Consider the following 13,442-nt stretch of genomic DNA (forward strand, 5'->3'; position numbering starts at 1 on the left):
TACATCTACCTAGCTAGCTAATTTGGGAGGAGACAACTTCAACTATGGAGGGGAAAGGAAAAAGAGAAAGGAGATGCATTAATGGAGGTGGTGTAGTTAGGTAGGAGTAATGAAGAGAGAGAAAGGTGGATAGAAGAGAAAGAGTAATGGGGGAGAAGTATTGAGGAAGAAGAAGAGTGAGAGTGGGAGCATGTGGGGGAGGTAGGGGGAAGGGAAGAGAGGAGGGGGAGGGGAGGCACGGGTGGGGAAAGGTGGTGGGTTGGTGCGGGTTAGCAGTAGCGCGGGTGAAGAAACGCGCTACTGCTAAATAATTAGCAGCAGCGCGCTTTGGGCAACGGCGCTACTGCTAACATGACAAAAAAAATTTGCCAATTTGAAATGTAGCAGCAGTGATCCCAGTAAAAGCGTGCTACTACTACATACGTAGCAGTAGCGCGGTTCGGGCCACGGCGCTACTGCTAAATGGAGCTCGGTGAACACCGCCGGTGGATATTTGTAGCAACGCGGTTTACACAGAGCGCGCTACTGCTAAAAACGTATCAGCAGCGAGTTTCCCGCACACTCGCTGCTACTAATTAGCAGCAGCGCTCCTTTTTGAGCCGCGCTGCTGCTAGGATTCTGTGTATAGGCTTTTCCCTAGTAGTGAGATCTATTCGATGTAATACTTTTTTGCGGTGTGTTTGCCGAGATTCAATGAATTGTGGATCTATGATCAGCTTATCTATGAATATTATTTGAATCTTCTCTAAATTATTTTATGCATGATTTTATATCTTTCTAATTCTCTTTGAAATATCGGTTTGGTTTCGCCAACTAGATTGGTTTTTCTTACAATGGGTGAAGTGCTTAGCTTTGGGTTCAATCTTGCGGTGTCCTTTCCTAGTGACAGTAGGGGCAACAAGGCACGTATTGTATTGTTGCCATCGAGGTTAAAAAGATGGGGTTTTGATCATATTGCTTGAGTAAATTCTTCTACATCATGTCATCTTACTTAATGCATTACTCCGTTCTTTATGAACTTAATAATCTAGATGCATGCTCGATAACAGTCAATGTGTGGAGTAATAGTAGTAGATGCAGAATCATTTCGATCTACTTGACACGGACGTGATGCTTATATTCATGATCATTGCCTTAGATATCGTCCTAACTTTGCGCTTTTCTATCAATTGCTCGGCAGTAATTTGTTCACCCACCATACTATTTGCTATCTTGGGAGAAGCCTCTAGTGTAACCTATGAGCCCCAGGTCTATTTTCCATCATAAAAGTTCTATTTTCCATCTTATAAGTTTCTGATCTACTATTTTGCAATCTTTTACTTTCCGATCTATAAACCAAAATACCAAAAATATTTAGTTTATTGCTTATCTATCTCTATCAGATCTCACTTTTGCATGTAACAATGAAGGGATTGACAACCTCTTTATCGCGTTGGGTGCAAGTTGTTTGATTGTTTGTGCAGGTATTCGGTGATTTGTGCGTTCTCTCCTACTGGATTGATACCTTGGTTCTCAAACTAAGGGAAATACTTCTCTACTTTGCTGCATCACTATTTCCACTTCAAGGGAAAAACAACCGCAAGCTCAAGAAGTAGCATACTCTTGCGTGTGCTTGTTTTTGTTGTTGTTAGCATCATATAGGTTATTCACCTAGTTGCACATCTAGACAACCTATTTGTTGCTAAACTTAATTTGTGATGAAAAGCTGAAAATTGGTAGTTGCTATTCACCCCCCCCCCTCTAGTCAACCATATCGATCCTTTCAATTGGTATTAGATCCTTGTCTCTTTATTAAGGGTTTCACCACCCAAGAGTATGGTTGACACTGGGGAGGAAGTGCCCGAGGCTGTGGAGTTGACTTCGATCACTCAAGATGACTTAAATGAAGCTATGGCTTCACTTAAGACGTCTATGACTACTCAAATCAAGTCCATGTTGAAAGAATTACTTGAGGGGATGAAAGCTTCCCCCGATCCTTTGCTTGTGGTTAATCGCACCACATCGAAGTCAGAGGCCAATTCTGCTAAAGAAGCGGCTAAAGGTACTCATGTTTGTTCCCCTCGCGACAAGAATGTGATGGGAACCTTTGCCTCAGTTACCCCTCCCCCGGTCTATGGAGGACCGGTCCCTATGCCTCACATTAATAATCATGGTCCTCCTCCCAAGCTTGTTAAAGGTGATTCTGCTAATTGGGTCTTTTGCATCAAGTCTCATTTGAATCATAGCTCAACAAATCTTTGGAGAATCATTGAGCAAGGCTTCTACCCGCATGATCGAAACAACTTCACCCCACGAGAAGAGGTGGACAACCAATACAATCACTCTGCATTGTTCATCCTTCAAGATGCGTTCCCACCCGAAGATCTATCCCACCTACGTCCCTTCACTAGTGAAAATGATTGGTGGGAACACATTGTATCCATGTACAAGGGGAGCTCAAGCATTCAATGGTCCAACTTTGAGGTGATCCTTGATGAGGCCGATGAATTCATGATGATAGAAGGTGAGGATCCGCGTGATCTCTACCGGAGGGTGACAACTCTTGCGTTTTCTCCCCAAGACCATGGGAGCAAGGATACATATGACACTTGGATCAAGCGCAAGTTCCTCAAGGCCATCATGCCATTCAACAAGGCCATGTCTTTCGTGTTTCGTCATAGGCCGGGCTTTCACACCTTAACCTCAAGTGAAGTTTTGGATGAGTTTATTGCCATGATCATCATGAACAAGACCGCCGACAATGCTCTTGCTCATTTCCGGTCAAATAAAAGCACTCCCACCCTTGCTTTGAAGGCCAAGGACATTCTGGAAGAAGAAGAGGAAGAAGAAGAGGAGTGTGGCCTCGAGGACACCAAATATGCTTACCATGAGCACATGGCTCTTGCGTCAAGGCAATTTTGGAGCAACAAAAGGAACTCAAGGCCCAACTTCACCAAGAACAACTCAAGTGGGTCAAAGAACAAGCAACGAGTAAGGACTTTATATAATTGCGACAATGTGAGTCACTTTGTGGTGGATTGCCCTTACGAGAAGAGGGAAGACAATGGTGGCAAACTCATTCGCAAAGACACAACCAAGACTTTGCCTAGCAAGAACAACTTCACCAAGGAGTCTCCTCAGACGGGCTTGGAGGCACATGAAGAGTACCCCTTCGATGATGCTGAGGAAGATAAAAGTGGAGAAGGAATGGCAATGACAACCATTGCCATTCTACATCTTCCCCTTCCAAGATGTCTCTCTTCAGCACTGTCGGTGCAACAAACCCCGGGTCCCAGACTGTGCAGACATGGGAACAAGATCGAGGCACCAACCCAAGTCTGAGTACAAGAGACCAAGAGCTTCGAAGGATCAACATGCAGATCAAGAGGACCAGAGTCAGGACAGAGAAGCAGGATGCCGCCAAGAGAAGGGCCTCCCTTGCCGGGCAGGCAAGCTAGGCAGGGGCGAGGCCACCCCCAAAAGAAGGCACCCAAGATGTCCCAACAGGGCTGGCCGGGAATCACGAGGGCAAAACCACCTCACCCAACCACTCCGCCATGACCCGCGTCATCAATCAGTGCGGTGTCAAGTCGCAAAGTGACTTAGTGTCAGCCATTCGCCGCATGGCAGCTTTTCTCTACAAAAGATGCCTACGAACGACACCCGTCCTGCAATGTGTCAAGCGAGCAGGTGTGAAGCTAGCATGATAGCCCGTCAAGGCTTGCCGGGCAACCAACGACGTGACATTAAGCGGTGCATTTAATGCACCTTGTCAGCCTGCAGAGTTAGGTATGATAGCACTGTTTGCTATCTTATCAGTGCATAATGACTACTTTGCCATTGTGGTAACCCCTTAATTTATAAAAGGAGGCCCATGGAAACCATAGAAAGGGTTAGAAGGTTGGACAACTCACACCCACGCATGCATAGCCACTGTCGCCCCTTCCGGGCAAGTGTACTGTGCTCCACCACCATTCTTCCAGCATCAATCCACCAAAGCAAGAGTAGGGTTTTAAGCCTCATGGCGGCCCGAACCAGGGTAAAATTGCCCGCGTGATCTCCTCGTGTTGCCCCATGCTCATATGCTCTTTGTGCAGTGCGACGTCCCCCTGCCAAACCAGCAAGGGGCCCTCTAGTTCCATTGGTGGCCATGGTTTCCCAAGACATCTTTGGCGTGCCAGGTAGGGGGATCGCTTGCGCTAACCTGAAGGCATGTGCAGTGCGTCATCTTCATCACCGTCTTCACCTTCGACAGCGCCATCGACCATGGCGCCCAAGAAGAAAGACAGTGCTTCGGCTCATTCATCCAACTCGAAGGCTCCGCCACCTGCAGCCTCTAATGCTGTGCGGGATGCGGAGGCGCGCGAGGACATGGACGCTGCTGGGGATGTGGTCAGAGCAGGCAGCACCGTCACTACTTCCCCTGTGGCCGACATAGGAGTAGGAGGCATCGGAGGAGAACATCATCAGTAGCGCCTCGACGGACACACTCCACAAGGTTCGGGTGGAGGGGTTACTCCATCCGCGCCCCTTCCTCCCACCGACGGGCACAGCCGCAGCAATGGTGCTCAGACCGGAGTGACTTGCCGCCCTCTGGCCGCCCCGACTATGGGAGCGACCGCAGCACGTGCACCTTCCCTGGGACGGGTCGACCAAGTGGCTGCGCCCGACAAAGCCGCTAGCCCTCGAGCACCTTTGCCGCACCCCCCGCCATCTAGGTGGCTGCTCCACACAGCAGGGGCACGGTGCTACCGCCGCAGGCACCGTCAAGAGCCGAGCGATGACGCGATCTAATTCATCATCACCCATGCCAAGTACAGCCACGGAGGCCATGGCGCGGGCTCAGCTGCTGTTGAGGTCTCTGCCTGCGGCCGAGAAGATGGACAAATGGCATGCCACCATCCAAAGACTGCTCGGTTTCGTCGAGGCTAGGGGCCCGCAGCGAGCTGGCCCACCACGGCCTCCCCAAGCGATGATGACAGCATGTGCTGTTGGTCGTACAGAAGAGGCCACCCCCACGATGCAGTCCCCACAACGATAGCCAGCCCGAGCGCAGCAGAATCAAGACCCTGTCCATGTGTCGATGACCTCTTCTGACCCTCGAGCACGTTCGGGCCGACGACGAGCCCTGGAGGATAGGCGGGTGGGAGACGCATGCGTCACCATTGAGAGACGCCGCGACAACCACTACCTGACTGATGGGTGCGATGGTCCCGACGTCGTTGAGCCTACGCTCGGTGTTGGCGGGTGTCTACCTTTCCCGGTTGGGTGCCCTTCCTTCACCCATGAGCTACGGCAAGTCTGTTGGCCGTCCGTTCGCACATTCGAGCCAAAGATACCCGAGAAGTACGATGGGAGACTGAACCCGGTAGAGTTTTTGACCATCTACACCATCGCTGTTCAGGCTGCCGGGGGAAGAGATGAGAAGGTGTTTGCAAACTACTTCCTTTTGTCCCTCAAGTCCAATGTGAGGTCTTGGCTGATGCACCTGCCGGAGAAATCCATTTCATCATGGGCCGACCTATGCCATGAGTTCATTGGCGCCTTCACCGGCGGCCATTAAGAGCCAGGCCGACCCAGCGACTTGCAGCTTCTCCAACAGGAGGAAGGAGAGACCCTCCGTAAGTATTTATAGAGATTCAGCAAAGTCCATAGGAACATCCCAAATATCCATCTGGCAGTTGTGATAGCTGCCTTCCAGTCAAATGTGCGCAACCGCCAGATTCGTTCTAAGATGAACATGTGGTTGCCCAAGACTGTGAAGGCGCTCTACACCTTGGTGGATAAGTTTGTTCGGATGGAGGAGGGAAGGAAGTTGCCCAGAGAGAAATATTGCACCAATGTTGATTCATAGGATGATGATGAATCAACCACTCAGAAGAAGAGCAAGAAGCGTAGTAAGAAGCGGAAGGATAAGGAAGTGATGACTGTTGAAGGATCGGGTACACTTAGTACCGGCAAGAAGGCCAAAGCTGAGGTCCCCAGCAAGGAAGCTGCCGTGTGCGTTGACTGCCGGGAGGCCGTGGCTATCGAGGAGGCTGGGAAAGTTGATGGGCAGTACTGCAAGACTCATCGGACCAAAGGCCACGACCTCCAAGAGTGATATCAGGTTGAGCAGGTTGTCAAGAGATAGAAAGCAGAGTATGAGAAGCGCGATAAGGAAAAGGGTCAGAATGTCGCTAGCATTAAGGGCCGAGGCGGTGAAGTAGATCGCCCCGGCATACCCTTCACTATATAAGGAAAACCCACCAGAGGTCGAGAGAAGGAAGCCGGTGATGATGAGAGCGATGGAGGGATGAAGAGGAAACTAGTGAGCAAGAGTTTTAGAAGGCCACTGATGTCCAGTGCATTGACGGCGGTGCATCCTTGCACGCCTCTCACCATCAGATCAAGCGATGGGCACGAGAAGTCAATGCTGTGGATCCAGCGCCAAAATCCCCAAAAGCCACTAAAATGGTCACGCACGCCCATCACATTTGACGAAGAGGATCATCCCAACCGTACTACTGTGGTGGGATGTTTTCCATTGTTGGTATCTCCAACAATTCACAACCTCAAGGTCACAAAGATGTTGGTGGATGGCGGGGCCGGGTTGAATCTAATTTCCCTAATAGTTATCAGCAAACTCCAGATAGCAGAGGAAGAGCTAAAGGTTACCGGCACATTTCAAGGAGTTAATCTCGACAGGAGTCATCCTAAGGGGAATATCACGCACTACAAAAAAAATACACTTCTGTGATGATACGTGTGTGTCACAGTAGGTCGCGTTTTTTGTCATGCATGTACATCCATGACGATTTTATGACAGAATCAAGATAGTCATACCTGTACTGTCATAGAAGTGTTCCATGACATTACCAAAATTATCATCACAGAAGTGTCCACTTCCATGACGATAAATCGCGCATCACAGAAGTGCTTTCGTCAAGGGTGACCGACACGTGGCATCCACCGTAACAGAACGCCGTTAAGCTATCGGGTCCGGTTTTGGATCCGATAACCCGTTAACAGCCCCGACCAATGGGGATTTTCCACGGGTAAAATCATCATTGGCTGGAGGAAACACGTGTCGGCTCATCGTTGGGACATATGTCATCCACTCATTGGACAGAAGGCACCTATGATACGTCGACACGTGGCATGGCCCAACAGAGGCCCATTCCTGTGAAAAGGCCGGCCCGTTTGACTTGGTCAAAAGGTGGTGGGCTGGCCCACGGAAAGCCTGTTAATGACATGTTCGCATATAGCCCATTTACAGCCCGCTAACCCAAGGCCCGTTACGCCCTATCCGAATTAGGCCCAGTAGCGTCATCTGGGCCATCCAATATGATTCCAGCCCATTTTCACATCTGGCCCATGACGTCTTTCGGCCCGTATGAGGCCCTTTGTAACTCTTGGCCCATTAACAGCCCATGGTGAAACTCGCCCGTAATGAACAGTGTATCACTTTATACCCATTAACGGTCTGTGGTGAAACTGGCCCGTAATGAACAATGTATCACTTTATACCAATTAACGGCCCGTTATTCCATTGGGCCGTTTCCATCCCATGTTATATTTCGGCCTTCTCAGAGCCCATTTATTCTTGGGCTCATTTCCAGCATTCATTTACTTACGGCCCATTACTCTCATTTTCTGCTTGTGGGCTAAATTCAGCCCGAGGTTACAGTCGGCCCGTTTGTGGCCCGTTAATACGTTGGGTCATTTTCATAGCATCATCAAATACAGCCGATTAATGACGGCCCATTATGGTCGACCCATGAACAGACAATTCCAACTCTAGCCCGTTTACGGCCATAATGCGGTCTTTTATTGGCCCATGTTTGGCTAACCAATCACACGGCTCGTAGAAGGCCCATTGATCATACGACCCGTAGAAGGCCCATTGTGTCTATGACCCATATAAGGCCCATTGTTTCTACGACACGTCGAAGGCCCATTGTTTCTACAACCTGTAAGAGGGAAATGGTAACTACAGTAAATATGTAGCCCATGGTTATTGTGGACTAGTTTTAAAGAATAGGTTATTGCGACCACTAGCAAACCGCGAAAAAAGAACTGCACTGACTACAAGCAAAGAAATAAACAAGACAATAAGGAAATAAATAAGCAAGTAACTTACACTAGGCTATCACGGCTATTACACATATTACATCCACTGGGCATCAAAGTTCACCACCAGTGCAAATATAGGGAACACAGCAGCATATAAACGCCATAGCAAAACAAGTCCAGAACTAAAACCACTTCAGAAGAGCTCAAAGAAACAATATCCTGGGTACCCATAATGCTGGCAAGATGCTTAGCAAGCTTACTAACTATCTCTTGTTTGGCGCTTAAGTCCTCTAGCACTTGTTGTTGCACCAGAAAGTATGCATCTGAATTCTGATCAATGTCTTTCAACTTGAAGTTGAGACTCAAGAAGCCGAACTGATTCAGGCAACGAGTTCGAAGAGCTGGTGCCAGCAGTAGTAGCCAGTAACTCGAATGCTACATCAAGATAGGACTTTGGGGTTGTCTCAGTGTCTTCAATATAGTTTTTATCAGCTTTCTTGGAGACCAATAGGGATGTCTCAGTAGCTTGAACCTTATCTGCATTACTTCCTTTACCATTGCATAACGGGGTACTCTTCTCCAATATTTTATCCGCGTTCTAAAAGAGAAGCAAACAAACACGTCACAGGTTTACAATGTAGTATATGAAACTCATTTTGGTAAACCATATCAGTAGTAAGGTGGACATGATAACAACATGAAACAAACATATATCTATGTAGTATGGTCACTATATGGTCTATATCATTCTAGTTTATGTTGCCAAATCAATATACAGTTCGAATCATATCTATTTAAGACAAAGCAGCATAGACAGAATATAAGTGTGGGAAACTACACAGCAATAACAACACTTGTAATGTGCATGGCATGAGAACATAACTGTTTAATCAATTGAAACTGAAATCAACATAGAGAAAGTTACAACAGGAAACATGTTAAAGAAACAGGTCTAAAACATACCTGTTGCGCCATTGGAGTTTCAATTGCATCCTTCAAATTTGAAATTAGTTGGTATGAGTAAATACAGTGATGCAAGAGCAAAGTAGTATGAACCATAGCTACAGAACCTGACCTGAGAACAATTCTTCTTCTGCTTTAAGCGTTGATTTGGGGTTTGGAGTGGTGGTCCTCATGCTTTGGGCACTACAGTTGCCTTACTAACTGGTCGTGTTTGGGTGTTCTATGGTGGAGACGGTGTTGTGTCAATGGGAACTGGGTTACTATTTGCTGGTGTTGGGGTTAGAAGGGGTGTAGCTGGTTCTCTGTCCAACTGGGTAGGGGTACAATCTGCATGAGTCTGGGTTATGTGTGGTGGGGCTGGTTCTTGGGCAAGTACAACCGTGGTTCTATCTGCATCGACAGGTAGCACGATCTTTTCTGAAGACTGTGTTTTTACTCCCACAGATACTGTCATCACCCCCTCCAATTGAAATGGCTGATAAACAAGAAAAGTAATTGAATGTACAGACATTGTAAGATAGACAGGTGCAATGGATAGTAGGGAAGAAAACAGGGCATGAAATAATTCACATTTATATTGTCTAACCAAACAGAATAGCAGGACAAAATTTCACATATATGATGGCTAATTAAACAGGATAGCATGACACAATTTCACATGTATGATGGCTAACTAAACAGGTTAGAATGACATACTTCAAAATATGATGACTATGTAAACAGGATGACATGATATAACTATAAGATGTGTCTATTAAAGTGGTTGGCATGACATAAATCACAAACATTCCGTCGATGGAAACATGATGGCATGATATAATTCACGGATAGAATGACATAATTTAAAATATGATGACTATGTAAATAGGATGAGATGATATAACTATATTATGTCTTTAGAAAATGGGTTGGCATTCCATAATTCAGATACATGCTGTCTATGTAAACATCATGGCATGACATAATTCAAATATATGATTTATATACTAAGGAAGTGAGAAGAGGGCAATCGCATATATGATGTGTCAACTAAGGAGATGGCGTTCAATATTGTGTATATGATGTAAAAACTAAGCATTGTAATATGACATATGCATGATATGAGTAATATAACCCTGCTAAGTTTGACCATACACCTCACGGGGATAATAGGACTGGTCATATGCCTCTGAATCCTCCTCTAAAGAGCTATCTGTAACCAGCAAGATATCTGCTTTAGCAGGTAGCATTGTCTTCTCTGAATACCTTGTTTTCACTCCAGATTTCTCCATCACCAATTCAAATGGCTGATGCATAGGAAGAGCAGCTGAATATACAAACATTGTTGACAAAAGCAATGAGAAATAGAAAAAAGGACGGCATGATATAATTCACATATATGACGCTTGCCTAAACATCATGGCATTGCATAATTCACACATATAATGCCTTGCAACAAGATAACATTGCATAATTCACATATATAATGTCTTGCAACAAGATGGCATTGCATAATTCACATATATGGTAATTAGACACTAAACAGGTGGCATTCACACAAAGCATGTCTAAACTAAGAAAATGAAATAGCAATGCAAGATACCATACGCACGATATGAGCAATACAACCCTGCCAAGTTAGAGCATGCACCTCGGGCGGGGGGGGGGATATGTCTGGTCATCTGTCTCTGAATCCTCCTCTGAGGAGCTATCGGTAACCAGCAAGACATGCGCTTCGTGAGATAGCATTGTCTGCTTTGAAGACCTTGTTTCCACTCCAGATTTTTCCATGACCGTGCCAAATGGCTGATGCACAGGAGGAGTAACTGAATGTACTAAAATTGTTGACAAATTTAACATGTAATAAAAAAATGATGGCATGATATAATTCACACATAAGATGACTCGCTAACCAGGGGGCATTGTAAAATTCACATATATGATGCCTGGCTAAACAAGATGGCATTGCATGATTCACATATATGATAAAGAAACTAAACAGATGACATTGACACAAAGCATGTCTAAACTAAGCAGATGACATCTTTAATGTATACAGTAAGTAATGCAAGGCACCATATGCATGATATTACCAACATCAGCATGCCAAGTTAGAGCGAAGACCTCATGGGGTAAATACGAGTGTTCTTCTCCTTCTGAATCCCCCTCAGAACAATTTTCTTCCACTTGATTACGATCTGAAATGGGTGGAGGGGGGCTGCCTTTGCACCCACCATGGAGCGACGTCTGCATGTAATTTTATTGCCACGCAAGGCTCGTCTCTTTTTCTCTACATGATCAGTTCCATTGTGTACAATAACTGGCATGCATAGGAATAAAACATAGTGAGATTATGTAAGGAGTGCATGCACAAATCCAGAGTGATGGTAGCAAACTGTGGATAGACCGAAAACCAATGATAGCAGGCAGATAATAGCTTTAATTAAAAAATACAGAAAATGGCTCCTTTAATGTTTGTTTGCACCCAACATGAAACTCATAGTAGACACCCAAGATTAACCAGATAGTAGACATATAGTACTGATTGTTGCCCCAATATGTAGCCCACAACCATTTAAAAACTCAGGTTTCAGTATTAGTTTGGACCTGACTCGGAGTCTAATAGGTGAACATGACGATAATGTAGCATGTCAGCATATTAAGCGATGCATAACGTAAGCAGACACGGAAGAGTGCGACCTCTCTTGCGGACCCATGTAGTCCTCAATGTCATGTCCTCAGTTGATGATGGTAATGCAGTTGTCGTGGCTGCCGGCGGCGGGGAAGAAGATCTGAGGCAGCGAAAGACAGTATGGAGAGCGGATCCCTGCTGTGGTGAACCCTTCCATCGTTGGAGCAGCTGAGCTGGGGTGGAACACAGCGCCGTAGGAGCAGGACAAACCACACAAGGTTTTCTTTGACACATATCTGTAACAGAAGTAATTGAGTAAGTGCTTGTTTGAATTTGAGGATTCTAACAATGCAGGGATAGGAAATAGACAGGAATAGGGTAGGAATGCATGTGCAAAACAGAGAATTTAAAAACATAGGATTTCTGCCAATCTGGGTGTTTGATTCACAAGAATTGGAAGACCACAGGATGCAAAAAAGCATGGTGAGATTAAGTCAAACCACAAGAAAATGTACGGTTATAATGCTATTATGCTACTATCTCTTAGTCTTGTGCTTGATGAATAGGAATATGAAAAGGAGGACAAGTGGAAATTAGAATTCCTACGGTTTTTCTTTCAAGGAGACACTAAAGGAACAAATCCTACAGTTTTCCTTTGCTCCATTCCATTGCACCAAATTCATGAAAAGAAGTAACATAGGAAACTTTCCAATTCCTATGTTTTTCATTCACTTGTCGTTTCAAGCACTGTCAATTCTAGTAGGCAGGCTTGAGCAAGGAAAATCATACACTAAAAAAATGTTTTTGTGCTACTTCTATTACTTTGGACCCAGGCCACTGCCATACTAGCTCAACTCCCAGGCCCATCGACAAATGCACAGCTAAAACGCGTAGAGATAAATAATGATGGCGTTCAAGAGAGTCCATCACGGATAGCTAAGTTGTCTGGTACCTCACTACTTATCATATAGTAGGATAAAATAATCGTATATCACGTTACTACGTGTGCTAAGTGGACAATATATGTAACATGTAGAGTAAAAAAGAGATGCAACAAGTGTACAACCTCTTTGGTGAAGCCATGTCGATCTTAGCGTGATTAGGTTGGTCGGTAAGGATGCTCCAGTTGACTTGGCTGTCGGAGGAGGGGAAGAAGATCTTAGGCGTCTGGAGATGGAGCCCGAGGTACTGCTCCGCTGTGATGGAGGGTTTTGTCGTTGGAGCAGCTCCGGTGAGTTGTACGACGCTGAGGCTGAAGCAGGACAAGAGAGACAATGTTAACCTGAGTGGAATTCTAATAGCATATCCAATACATGACGTAAAATACATAACCACAAAGTGCTAGATGTAAAATACATCATCCGCTCATCTCTGAACTTAACTGTCGAAACTGAATTTAATTGTCGAAACTGAACTTAACTGTCGAAACTGAATTTTGCTGTCCAAACTGAATTTTACTGTCGAAACTAAACGCACTAGCAAGGTGAGGATACACGTCAGTCGACTGACTTTTTCATCTCTGGTCAGTCAATTTTGTCGTTGGATACGAAATCAAGGGCTTGCAGTTCATCTTCAACCTCCACCCCCCTGAGCCGCCAGCCACCACCGGCCAAACAGCAGCCCCCCGCCGCCCGCGACCGGCGGTGCGCCGCCCGCTCGCCCTGAAAACACTCCCACCACCGGTCCGCCGCTGCCCCGGCCATCCCTCTAGGCCCCCCGTGCCGAGCTTTTTCTATGGCGATCCCCACGCCACCGCCCCACCACCGCTAGCGACCATCGCCCCACCCTGAACCCTAAGATAGATAGTGGGGTACCTCTCTGGCGAACCCCCCTC

This window comes from Triticum dicoccoides, chromosome 1B (assembly GCF_002162155.2).
Source record: "Triticum dicoccoides isolate Atlit2015 ecotype Zavitan chromosome 1B, WEW_v2.0, whole genome shotgun sequence".
NCBI classification, from domain to species: domain Eukaryota; kingdom Viridiplantae; phylum Streptophyta; class Magnoliopsida; order Poales; family Poaceae; genus Triticum; species Triticum dicoccoides.